This window comes from Nicotiana tabacum, chromosome 19 (genome assembly GCF_000715075.1).
Source record: "Nicotiana tabacum cultivar K326 chromosome 19, ASM71507v2, whole genome shotgun sequence".
NCBI classification, from domain to species: domain Eukaryota; kingdom Viridiplantae; phylum Streptophyta; class Magnoliopsida; order Solanales; family Solanaceae; genus Nicotiana; species Nicotiana tabacum.
Window position 1 is genome coordinate 85843973 of NC_134098.1, and position 12426 is coordinate 85856398.

The window sequence follows — 12426 nt, forward strand, 5'->3', positions numbered from 1 at the left end:
GGAAGGACACGGCGGAAGGTGTCTCGCGATAGTTGAATTACTAGCAGGTCAATTATGGATAACAGAGGTCAGGAAGTTGCTTAAAGGAGACGGTTTGACCGAAATGGGAGTGGCAGAGTAGCATATGGATTATGTGATAGAAGAGCCACGTACCTTGAGAAAGTGTATAACAGTTTGGGAGTCGTGATGAAAGGTGCTTTGGTCTACGAATTATAATTTGAATGATGGTTACTGTGCGGAGCAAGATTGAATATGGCAGGAAGAAGTTTGCTTGAAATAAAGAGGGGTGTGAAGATTTGATTATCGTTTCTGATGCAACATGGCTTTGAAATTGGAAGGTATTGTTGAACTTTCAGTGGACGTCAATGGGGAAGGAACATATTTATACAGTCTGTGGGCGAGCATGGGCTCAGGATAGTTTACTAATTGCGTGGTTGTTGTATCCAGTGCAGCGTTGTTGGAGGATGTCGGTAAGGAACTCCACAGGTAGGTAATTTTCTGTGAGCAGGTTAGCGGTTGCGTGACGTTGATGAAGCTTCTACGAAGAATACTACTTGCTACTCGGTATGAGGTCGAATATGTGATTGTGACTAATGATTCAGAATGTTCATGAAAAGCTTAACAAAGGACTTCTAAAAAGAAAATTGGCGGGTTAACGGTACGGGATCATGGTAAATAAGAAAGGGAAATCGTTGTGGGCTCTACAGTATGTGATGGTAGCTTAAAGCTAAATGGGGGAGCCCCACCGCTCACGATTGGATCTCATGGTTGTCTGCTTGTGCGGTTTATGGTTTATCGGTGTATTGATGGATTATATACGACTAAGGAAAAGGAAATGTCAAGAGAAAGTCGAAAAAGGAACTCGATGAATGTGTGCTATACTTCGCCTTATCGATTGAGGTGTAGGATTTGGGAAGACTCCGAGTCTATGCTTCTTATGGATGTAATGTACAGAGAAAAAAATTCAGCTGGTTACTTCTTTGGGAGTGTATTCATGTGCTAGCAAAGAGTAGATTAAGCACCATTTTAAGTTGACTATATCTTGAAAGGCATGTTCTGTCTGATTACATCTTCTCCAATATTTCTTGAAATCTAAATCGTTTTCATTTTTTGAATTTGGTATAGATCGATTATTCACCAAAGAAAAGTTCAAAGGAGTCCAATGAGTGAGGTATGTATATTAATCTTGAGCAATAACAACTCCCTGCACCTATATAGATTTAAGAAATGTGCTATGTGGCAAGTGTCTTGAAGAGTTTGTACTCTTAACAAATAATTATTTGGTTTCTTTGAATATCTGGCTTATGGAACTTTAGTTTGGTACTTGTAGTGTTATGAAGTGGAAAAAGATAGGTTCTATTGCATTCCCATTTTTCCTTTCTTTTTGTATCTTGAAGACTGTGTACTCTTAACAAATAATTATTTGGTTTCTTTGAATATCTGGCTTATGGAACTTTAGTTTGGTACTTGTAGTGTTATGAAGTGGAAAAGGATAGGTTCTATTGCATTCTCATTTTTCCTTTCTTTTTGTGATGAGCAATAAAAAGATGATAATGCTGAGATGATATTAAAAAAATTATTATATAGGTCCATATTTTATTTTTATAGTGGTGATGGAAATCGTATAAATGTATCTACTTCGTAACCGTGTATGTTCTTGATAACTAATGGACTTTTTAGTCATTTGCTACTTATATGATTGAGCTTATTTCTTTCTTTTACTCGAGGGTAAGTAAAATGTATCGAGTATCGACCAACGTTTTTGAAAACTATTTGCATTAAATTTCGGCATATCCATATAGTTGTCAGAGTTAGCTTATCAAAGAAAAAACAAGAATTAGCATTCCTCCAATTTTTTTCGTAATTGTTGACGACCGGTTTAATCTTAAGAATAGGGGGATCACATACTCTTTAATTTATGATGCCTCATTAGATTGTAATAATAGTGTCTTGGCCTTCAATGACATTGTTCCGTCTTCTTTAAAGCGGTGTAACTTGACACTTGGGTATAGTACTCTAGAGTAGTAATTTGTTTGTCCCTTGGGGTCTCTCTCTCCCTCTCCCTCTCCCTCTCCACCTCTCTCTCTCTAGCTTATCTTTATATCATGATTTTTTTCAAATTCTTGATGTGAGACTTGTATTAATTAATATTTTTGATATGAGGTTTAACACTAGTACCAGGATGGTCTTGAGTAGTTACTGTGATCGGAAATGGTGTTGCGAGTTGTGTAATATGTTATGTGACTATATGTGGGGTTATGGTCATGGCTTGTGTCACGACCCGAAATTCCCTCCTTCGGACCGTGATGGCGCCTAATATTTCAATTGCTAGGCAAGCCAACGTTAGAATAATATTAATAAATTTTAAATTATTTTTAAATTATTAATAATCAAGGAAACAAAAGCGAAAGCAAAGTTTATAACATAGTGAAATAATCCATAAAAATAACGGTGTCTAAATACTATCCCAGAATTGGTGTCACGAGTGCACGAGCTTCTAGAATAAATATAAATAAAGGTCTGAATAAAATAAAACTGTCTGAAAATAAACACACAGCTAAAGTAAAATAGACGGGGACTTCAGAACTGCGGACGCCATGCAGTTATACCTCAAGTCTCCTCTGAATAGCTAAAATCTGAGCAAGTCTATGGCACGCCGCTGGGACCAACTCCAAAATCTGCACAAGAAGTGCAGAGTGTAGTATCAGTACAACCGACCACATGTACTGGTAAGTGTTGAGCCTAACCTCGACGAAGTAGTGACGAGGCTAAGGCGGATCACTTACATTACCTGTACGCAATATTAGTAACAACAATAATAGAAATAAATGAGGTAACTCATTTATAATAATTGAATCCAACTCAACAGTCATAACCAATTATCATTTCCATCAATTTTGCTGCAGCGTGCAACCCGCTCTCACAATATATTCACATTCAATTCTGTTGCAGCGTGCAACCCGCTCTCATAATATATTCCTTTAATCAAATCTGTTAAAGCGTGCAACCCGCTCTCATAATATATTCCTTTAATCAAATCTGTTGCGGCATGCAACCCGATCCCCCAATATATATATGTATGTCGACTTTTTAATAAGTCTGTTGCGGCGTGCAACCCGATCCTCCAATATGGACTTTTCATAAGTCTAATGCGGCGTGCAACCCGATCCTCTAGTATGGACTTTTCATAAGTCTGTTGCGACGTGCAACCCGATCCTCCAATATGGGCTTTTCATTAGTCTGTTGCGGCGTGCAATCCGATCCTCCAATATGGACTTTTCATAAGTCTGTTGCGGCGTGCAACCCGATCCTCCAATATGGACTTTTCATAAGTCTGTTGCGGCGTGCAACCCGATCCTCTAATATATTCATTATAATTAATTCTGTTGCGGCGCGCAACCCGCTCCTCCAACATATTCATTTACCAATTCTTATAGAAGAAATTTCTCCAATAAATACAACAATTAATATAAAATTATAAGACAACAAACATACAATAATTATAATTTAATTATGAAACAAACAATGACAAATAGCAGATTATTATGGAAATCAGGGAGAAAATAGGCAGTTTAATATTTAATATGCTAAATGTCAAATAACAATTAAAACACATAATTCAAATAGTATTTAACAATTAATGCATGAATTCAAGAATTAATATTTGACAAAGAATAGGAGAGAAATAGTTATTATAATAATTAATTTATGATTTAAAACAATTTATGATTTTTCAAGTAAGCATGCAAATAATTAATTTGACGACGTATAGACATTCTTCACCTCGCCTATACGTCGTTACCTTGCAATACACATAACAATTAAATTAAGGATTCTATTCCCTCAAGTCAAGGTTAACCACGACACTTATCTCGCTTTGTAAATTCCAACCAATTACTCAACCACAACTTTTCCATTTAAATTTGACTCCGAAAGCTTCAAATCTATTCACAAATAATTTGATATATTCAATACTAATCATAGGAATTAATTCCATATGAATTTATAAATTTTGGATAAAAATCCAAAATTCATTTAAATATTCGACAGTGGGACCCACATCTCAAATTACGGAAAAATTAACGAAATCCGAACACCCATTCCGAGACGAGTCCAACCATACAAAAATTATCCAATTCCGATGTCAAATGGACCTTCAAATCTTAAATTTTCGTTTTTGGAAGATTTTATAAAAATATGATTTTTCTTCCATAAATTCACGGATTCATGATATAAATGAGTATGAAAACATGAAATATAATCAATATAGGATAAGGAATACTTATCCCAATATTTTTCCGTAAAAATCGCCCAAAAATTGCCTTACCCGAGCTCAAAAATGGAAAAGGGTTGAAAATGGGACGAATCCCATTTTCCAAAACTTAAGTTCTGTTTCTGGGACTTTTACCCTTCGCGAACGCGGTCAGTGTCTCGCGTTCACGAAGCACAAATTTGTGTTGTCCCATTTTACACTTCATGAATGCGAGGGCTACTTTGCGAACGCGAAGCTTGCCCACCTTAGCCTTCGCGAACGCGAGATGCCCTTCGCGAACACGAAGGCAATAATCCTAGCCAGCCTCTTTCCCTTCGCGAACGCGAGGCTTCGGTCGCGAACGCGAAGCTTTGAACCTCAGGCCTTCGTGAACGCGTTCACTCTGTCGCTAACGCGAAGTACAAAATGTGCCAGCCCCAATTTGTTCTTCGCGTTCGCGAGAGTATCTTCGCGAACGCGAAGAAGAACACACCAGAAGCCTGAAGTCTATAGAAAACTAGATTTCCTAAGTCCGTAAATGATCCGTTAACCATCCGAAACCAATCCAAGCCCTCGGGGCTCCAAATCAAACATGCACCCAAATCCTACAACATCATACAAACTTGCTTGCACGATCAAATCGCCAAAATAACACCAAGAACTACGAATCGGACACCAAATCAAACGAAATTTCCAAGAAAACTTTAAAACTAATATTTTTACTACCAGACGTCCGAATCACGTCAAATCAACTCCGATTCTCACCAAGTTCGGCATACAAGTCATAAATATTATAGTGGACCTATACCGAGCTCCAAAAATAAAATACGGACCCGAGGTCAATAAATCCAATATCAGTAATTTCTTAAAAATCATTAAGCTTTCAAGCTTTTAATTTTTCTTTAAAATTCCATATCTCGAGCTAGGGACCTCGGAATTCGATTCCGGGCATACGCCCAAGTCCCAAATCACGATACGGACCTACCGAAATTGTCAAAATATTGATCCGGGTCTGTTTGCTCAAAATATTGATTAAAGTCAACTCAATTGAGTTTTTAAAGCTCTATTTCACATTTTAATCTATTTTTCACATAAAAACTTTCAAAAAAATTTTACGGACTGCGCACGTAAGTCGAGAAATGATAAATAGTGCTTTTCAAGGTCTTAAAGCATAAAATTACTTATTAAATTTAAAGATGATATTTTGGGTCATCACAGCCTGATACAACTTGTTCAAAACTTATATAGTGTGTAGATGTGAGACTCGAGTCTTGTAAGAAATTCTGGATGTTGGAAATTGGGTTCTAAGTTTTACGGACTAAGGTTAAAGTAATGATCTTCAATTATGTTGTGTTGTTAGGCATATATGGAATAGAGTGGCGTGGTATCACCCCCGAGTATGTGCGTGGTAAGATGGAATAGTGATGTGATGGCTTGGAAATAACTCTTAGCACGTTCGAGGACGAACAAATGTTTAAGTGAGAGAGAATGTAATGACCCGGCTGGTCATTTTGAGTGTTGCAGTCCCGTTTTCCCATTTACTGCTCAATTTATGCTTTACAGTTATTATGTCACTTGCTCGGATAATTGGTTCGGGTCCGGTGAGGTTTCTGAATGAATTGAGACACTTAAGGCCCGTTTGGACATAAGAATTTTTTCCCCTTTTCCAAAATTGTTTTATATTTTTTCGAAATTAGTGCTTGTTCATAAAATTTCCAATTTTCACTTGAAGATACATTTTGAAAATTTTCAAAAATTTGAAAAACTCCAAAAACAGCTTTTCAAAATTCACTCAAATCACTCACAAAATTTTAAAAATAACCCAAAATTATATTCATGTCCAAACACAACTCTAAATTTCAAATACCATTTTCACTTGAAAAATATTTTCGTCCTATTTTGGAATTTTACAATTCTTATGTCCAAACGCCTACTTAGTCTCGAAGATGAAAACTTAAGTTAAAAATATTGACCGAATAATTGAATTATGTGTAAACGACTCCAGAATAGAGTTTTGATGATTCTAACAGCTCCGTATGGTGATTTTGGACTTAGGAGCGTGTCCGAAGAATTATTTGGAAGTCCGTAGTTAAATTAGGTTTGAAATGGCTAAAATAGAAATTTAAGTTGGAAATTTGACCGGGGAGTTGACTTTTTAATATCGGGGTCGGAATCTTATTCTGAAAATTTGAATAGCTTCGTTATGTCATTTATGACTTGTGTGCAAAATTTGAGGTCAATCGGACTTGATTTGATAGGTTTCGGCATTGAATGTAGAAGTTGAAAATTGTTAGTTTTGAATAGGCTTGAATTGGGGCGCGGTTCGTGTTTTAGTGTTGTTCTATATAATTTGATTCATCGACTAAGTTTGTGTCATATTATGGGACTTGTTAGTATACTTAGTTGGGGTCCCATGGGCTCGGATAAGTTTTGGAAGAGTTTGGTGATTTGAGCATAAGCATGTAATGATCCAAAGGTCCATTTTTAGTTCTAGAGATCGAAATTCGATTTCGAGACTTCCGGGATTTTGATAATGAATTATAGGAGTGATCTGAAAAGTTTGGTCTAATTTCATCAAGTCGCGATTGTGTTTTTAGCGTGAAACACAAGTTAATTGTTTAACGAGCGAAATTGGTATCGCATTGAGCAAATGAGCTTCGAATTGAGTTTCGATTAAACGACTAGGTTCGTATTATTATTTGTGACTCATAGGAACAAGAATCGTCGAATTCTGAGTTCGTATGATGGAGTTAGAGCCTTTTTAGTGAAAAATATAACTGCTGGTGCAAGTACTTCTGGTGTGGACTTTTAGTGACGGAAAATGGACTACAGAAACTTAAGAACAAAAAATGTTCATTTCCTTCATTTAGTTTTGGATTTTTGGAGCACGTTTTTTGGGCGATTTTGGGGATTTCTTCACGACTTCGACTTGGGTAAGTGTCCTATATCCAAAAGTGATTATATTCCATAAATCCATGGTTATATTCATCATTTATTTCGAATTTAAATGGAAGAAATCAAGATTTTTGTAAAACTTTTCAAGAGAAAATTTTAGATTTGGAGGTCGAATTGTTATCGGAATTTGATAAAATTGATATGGTTGTACTCATAATTGAATGTGTTATCGGATTTTGTGAGTTTCGTCGGATTCCGAGACGTGGGCCCCACAGGCGACTTTTGGGTGCAATTTTGATTTTTTATTGAAAAATTAGTATTTTCATATGAAATTAATTTCTATAATTGTATTGACTGAAACGAATTATTTGTGGCTAGATTTGAGGCGTTTGGAGGTCAATTCGCGAGGCAAAGGCATAACGGAATAAAGAATTACACAGTTTGAGGTAAGTAACATTACTAAATTTGGTCCCGAGGGTATGAAACCCTGGATTATGTGTTGTATGATTGGTTTTGGAGGTGACGCACATGATAGGTGACGGGCGTGTGGGCGTGCACCGTATGAATTGTGACTTGGTCAAATTAAATGAAATTGTGTAGTTGAATAATCTGTGGTTATCTGTACATTTTCCATATAGTAGAGAAATTGAAACACAAATCATGTTTAAATTATGTGTTGGCACTGTAGGGACCCACAAAGGTCATGTACATATTGAATTATTTGCTAAATTATTGTTTTGTACTCAGTAACGTTTACTTGTTTAGTTTATCTCAATCTCTATTGATATTATAGCACGTGAGTTGTCCGTGCGGATCCAGATATTATACTATAGCACGTGAGTTGTCTGTGCGGATCCAGATATTATATTATAGCACGTGAGTTGTCTGTGCGGATTATAGCGCTTGGGTTGTAGGAGCCCCTTCGGAGTCTATACTCACCCCCAGTGAGCGCAGGTACCTACTGAGTGTGAGTGCTGAGTGAATGGAATGGATGAGTGACTGTGGTCATGAGAGGATGCATTTGATTTCATTACTGTTGCACTTCAGCTGTCATATATCATTGTTTTATTTTTTGAAATTTTTGAGAGATATTATCTTATGATTCAATTGAACTTGACATGAAATTACTGTTTTGGCCTTAAATGTTGAACTTGAAAGCATGCCTACCTTATTATGTTGGAAATTACTGTAATTGGACTCAACTGTATAGCTCGTCACTACTTTCAGTTCTTTATTTAGACATGGTGAATCTACCATTTTGCACTTTGATCTCCATTCCTCATTACTTCTTCCTCTTCACTTTAATATTTTCCTTCTTTGCCAACTCCTCCACTCTCTCCATTATTTTCTTCGGTATCCCTTCGACCACAGCCTTTTCTGAATTTTCCATCGGATTACCTGACTCGTTGAATAATCCCGAAAGGTTCAATCCCGACGAAAATAAAATTAAATCGAACACGTTCATTGATGTTTTCTTAATATCATCATCATCTTCCAGCTGCTCCTCATATGCAATATCCTCTTGAAAGAATTTAATACGTTTAAGACTTTTTCTGAACCAGGGATCTTTGATGATTTCATCAATTGAGCTAATATAAACATCTCATATTTTTAGGTAGCAGACTTCTTTCACTTTTCAATCCTCTAGTTGGTTTAAGCAATGACAACAATTTAGAATATTGATAATTTATATTCTGATATAATTGGTCATTGCTTTCAATCAACATACTCTCGTAGCAAGAAAGTCAAGTAAACGTAACAAAAAGTATTAACTAAATATGACAACTTGGACAGTAAAATAAACCTCAAACGTAAAACATTCTTTATTTACAAGGTAATGTAAATTCAGAAGTCTCAAACATGAAGACACAAAAACTGAAAAGTAAAATACCCGCCATGTAAATCATACCTCCCAAACATTAAAGTTGCAAAAACAAAAGAAGTCCAGTGCTTAGGGAAATAAAGAGCGAAATATTTTACTTTACAATCACATAAATCAAGCATCCAAGCTACATCACATATATTTGAAGCTTAGGAATTCAATCTGAAATAGTGAACAATAACAAATATCTAGCTCAGACAAAAAAAGGATGTCCACATACAATGGACAATGACAGAGAGTCAAAGTGCACTTAACATTTCTGCAATGTTTGGAAAATTACCAAGCTTGAGAAGAATGGTCTTTTGAATCGGTTGGCGTCCAAGTCGAAAATCATTCGTTTTCATAACAAGCCAATCTCCTTTAGCATTTGTACCAATCATTGTGTATTCGCACAAAGTCCTGCATATCAACAATATATTATCATTAAAATCTTAAAATATTTCAAGTGGTAAAAGCTAAATCCTATAAGTCTTCATTGAAAATAACTTACAAGCTGCTGAGAAGCATCACAAACGTTACTGTAAAAGAGAAGGTGAAAATGCAAATTAGAGTCTCAACTGTGGTACTGATATGTTCCAATTCCAAAATATTTTCAATAAACTGGATTCCATTAAAAAATTTAATAACTAAATAACACACAGAAAGTACAACATTACATAAGTGGAACACCTATTCAAATTTTTATGACAGATCTTGCGCCATAGGACAAAATTTTCAAGTCCATCGTAAGAATCTAAGTTAGACATTGGATTAAGGCAAGTCAATTAAAGTAGAGACTTCGTATGGCTTTGAGCTTCAAGAATGATAATGTGAAGTAATAATTTATCAAAATAATCTTAATGTGCAATCACCATGTATATTAGCCAATAACATAATCAAAGTGATTCCGTACTGGAATCTTATTTTGAAGACAAGCAACAATTACAACCATACTTTATTGGCTGCATGCAGGGATCACTTTATTCAAAATTTAACATATATCAAGTAATATAACCTTTTCATTGTGAAACTATTCATAAATAAGATATCATGGCCAGCACCATAAACTCGAATAAATATTGCCTTTTAATGTCCATGTTGTTTGTTATTGCTTACAATTGGTGTTTCATCTATGATTGTTTCACAGTGTCTCAAGGTGAAACTTGTTTGAACCATTCAAAAATCATATCTATCCCCATTGATCCCAAATTGCTGACCAAATTGAATTTGAAGATCTAAATGATGCAATTGAATGCAATCATGTAGAAGAGTCTCTGTCAAATGATAATAATAAAAGGACTCGACAAAGATAAAAAGGACTCATTACAATATTTTTCAGATCTTCCAGTAAAACAATATATACACCAAACATACAAAAATTAAATTAAAATCTCATAATGTATTTAAGTAAAAGGGAAGATAACAGATAAACCTCTTTAATTGATAAAACAGACGTATCACCTATAGATCTGGTGCTTTTGGCACTTCTTGGTCTAAATTTGAAGTTGTACCCTTCTTGCTCTCTTCTTGCTGCCACCACGCAATAAGAACTTTTAAGAACAAACCGGAAAAAATGGAATAAAATATAAAAATGAAAGTTTCAATTGAAAATATCTTAGCAGCTTTGGGTGGTTAAGGACCAGAAGCAGAGGGAATACAATTTTTGGGTTTGACATATCTATAATAACTGAGATTATCTCTTGAAACCACTAATAGCTTGTGAAACTAATCCATAATTCGTCAACCTAATACGAGAAATAATAATCCCTAAATTAGTAGAGTCTTAATAATAATAATAATAAAATAAATAAATAAATAAATAAATAAAATTTAAAGTTGTTAATAGAAGAAACTTAAACATTCTAAAGGATGTGACGTTAGTAATGGAAGGTCACTATCATTGTTCCTATGTGACCACCTCAAATGCTCGGAGAAAGAAATGAGAGTGTGTTGGTTTCCCAAGTACACGCAAGTATACATAATCGTCAAGTAATAAAGTGACTTCGAAAGTCGGATATCAAACCCACAGAGACTTAGATTGATCGTTAACTAAGCAAACTAAAATCAATTAATTGTCCAAATTATTTAAGAGTGACGTTTTTCTATTAATCTACTATTGCGAAAATTAAACAAGTAACAACTAATTTATCAAGAATGCAAATGCGTATGATGAGATTTTACTTCAGAGGAGATGAAAATTTCAGGGTTGTGGTTGGTTTATCAATCCTAGTTAAATTAGAATTGGACCTAATAATATCTCAATCAAGTATTGGTCGTAGATTGAAGATCGAAATAAGGGTATGTTTGAAAAGCCACCAGGTAATTGGAATTGATGTAATTATTAGGGTAGTAGTTGCATAGCCTAGACGATCTATTTATTTGTCATAATGTAATTAATTACAAGTGTACTGTTTGGTTGCGCAAGTGTAATTATACAATTAGATTACATTTTAAATATAAAGTTAATTATCAAAAATTAAAATTTAAGATCAAATATATGCCTTTATAAATGATATTAAATTTGACATTTAAGATACATATTGTTTCTTGAAAATATTTTAATTACTAATCATATATTTGTAACTAATATTGTAAAAATAATTGACATATATTTTTTAAATTAATAATATTTTACTTTAATTAATTATAAAAATTAAATGTACATTTTTTGTAAGAACATCATGGACTGCATGTTTGATAAAAAATTAATATTTAAAAATATAATACCATAATATTACTTAATATTTTTACGAAAAAATAATCTATCAATTCTAGCTGAAAAATGGATGGCATGCAATTTGAATTTATAAGTCATTAAACATGGTAAGTGAAATTTATTACCCAAGATTTAATTTGTTCAATGGCGGTAAACACAAAAATTGCAAAAATATGATATTTTTTTTGGGATGGTCTTTAACTTTTGACTCTGCTCACCCAATGGACAAAAGTTGAACGTCAAAAGTTAAAAGTGTTGCTCATGAGGCAAGCGAGGAACAACACTAGTTAAACTTGAACTTCTGCTCATGACAAGCGGGGATAAAAATTCAAGATCATCCATTTTAAAATTATTTGTGTGCTTTATATATTCGTTTGAGCTGTGAGAACTGAGAAGAATGAAAGAACGAAAGTAAAAAAGAAGAAAATAGGTGGCATTACAATAAATAACAACAACAACAACCCAGTATAATCCCACTAGTGGGGTCTGGAGAGGGTAGTGACCCCTACCCTGGGGTAGAGAGGCTGTTTCCAATAGACACTCGACATCTTTCCCTCCAAGAACTCCCACCAACTTGCTCTTGGGGTGACTCGAACTCACTCACAACCTCTTGGTTAGAAGTGGAGGGCGCTTACCATCAGAGCAACCCACTTGTCATTACGATAAATGAGAAGGTTAAATCCGAATATAGGCGACTTTTCC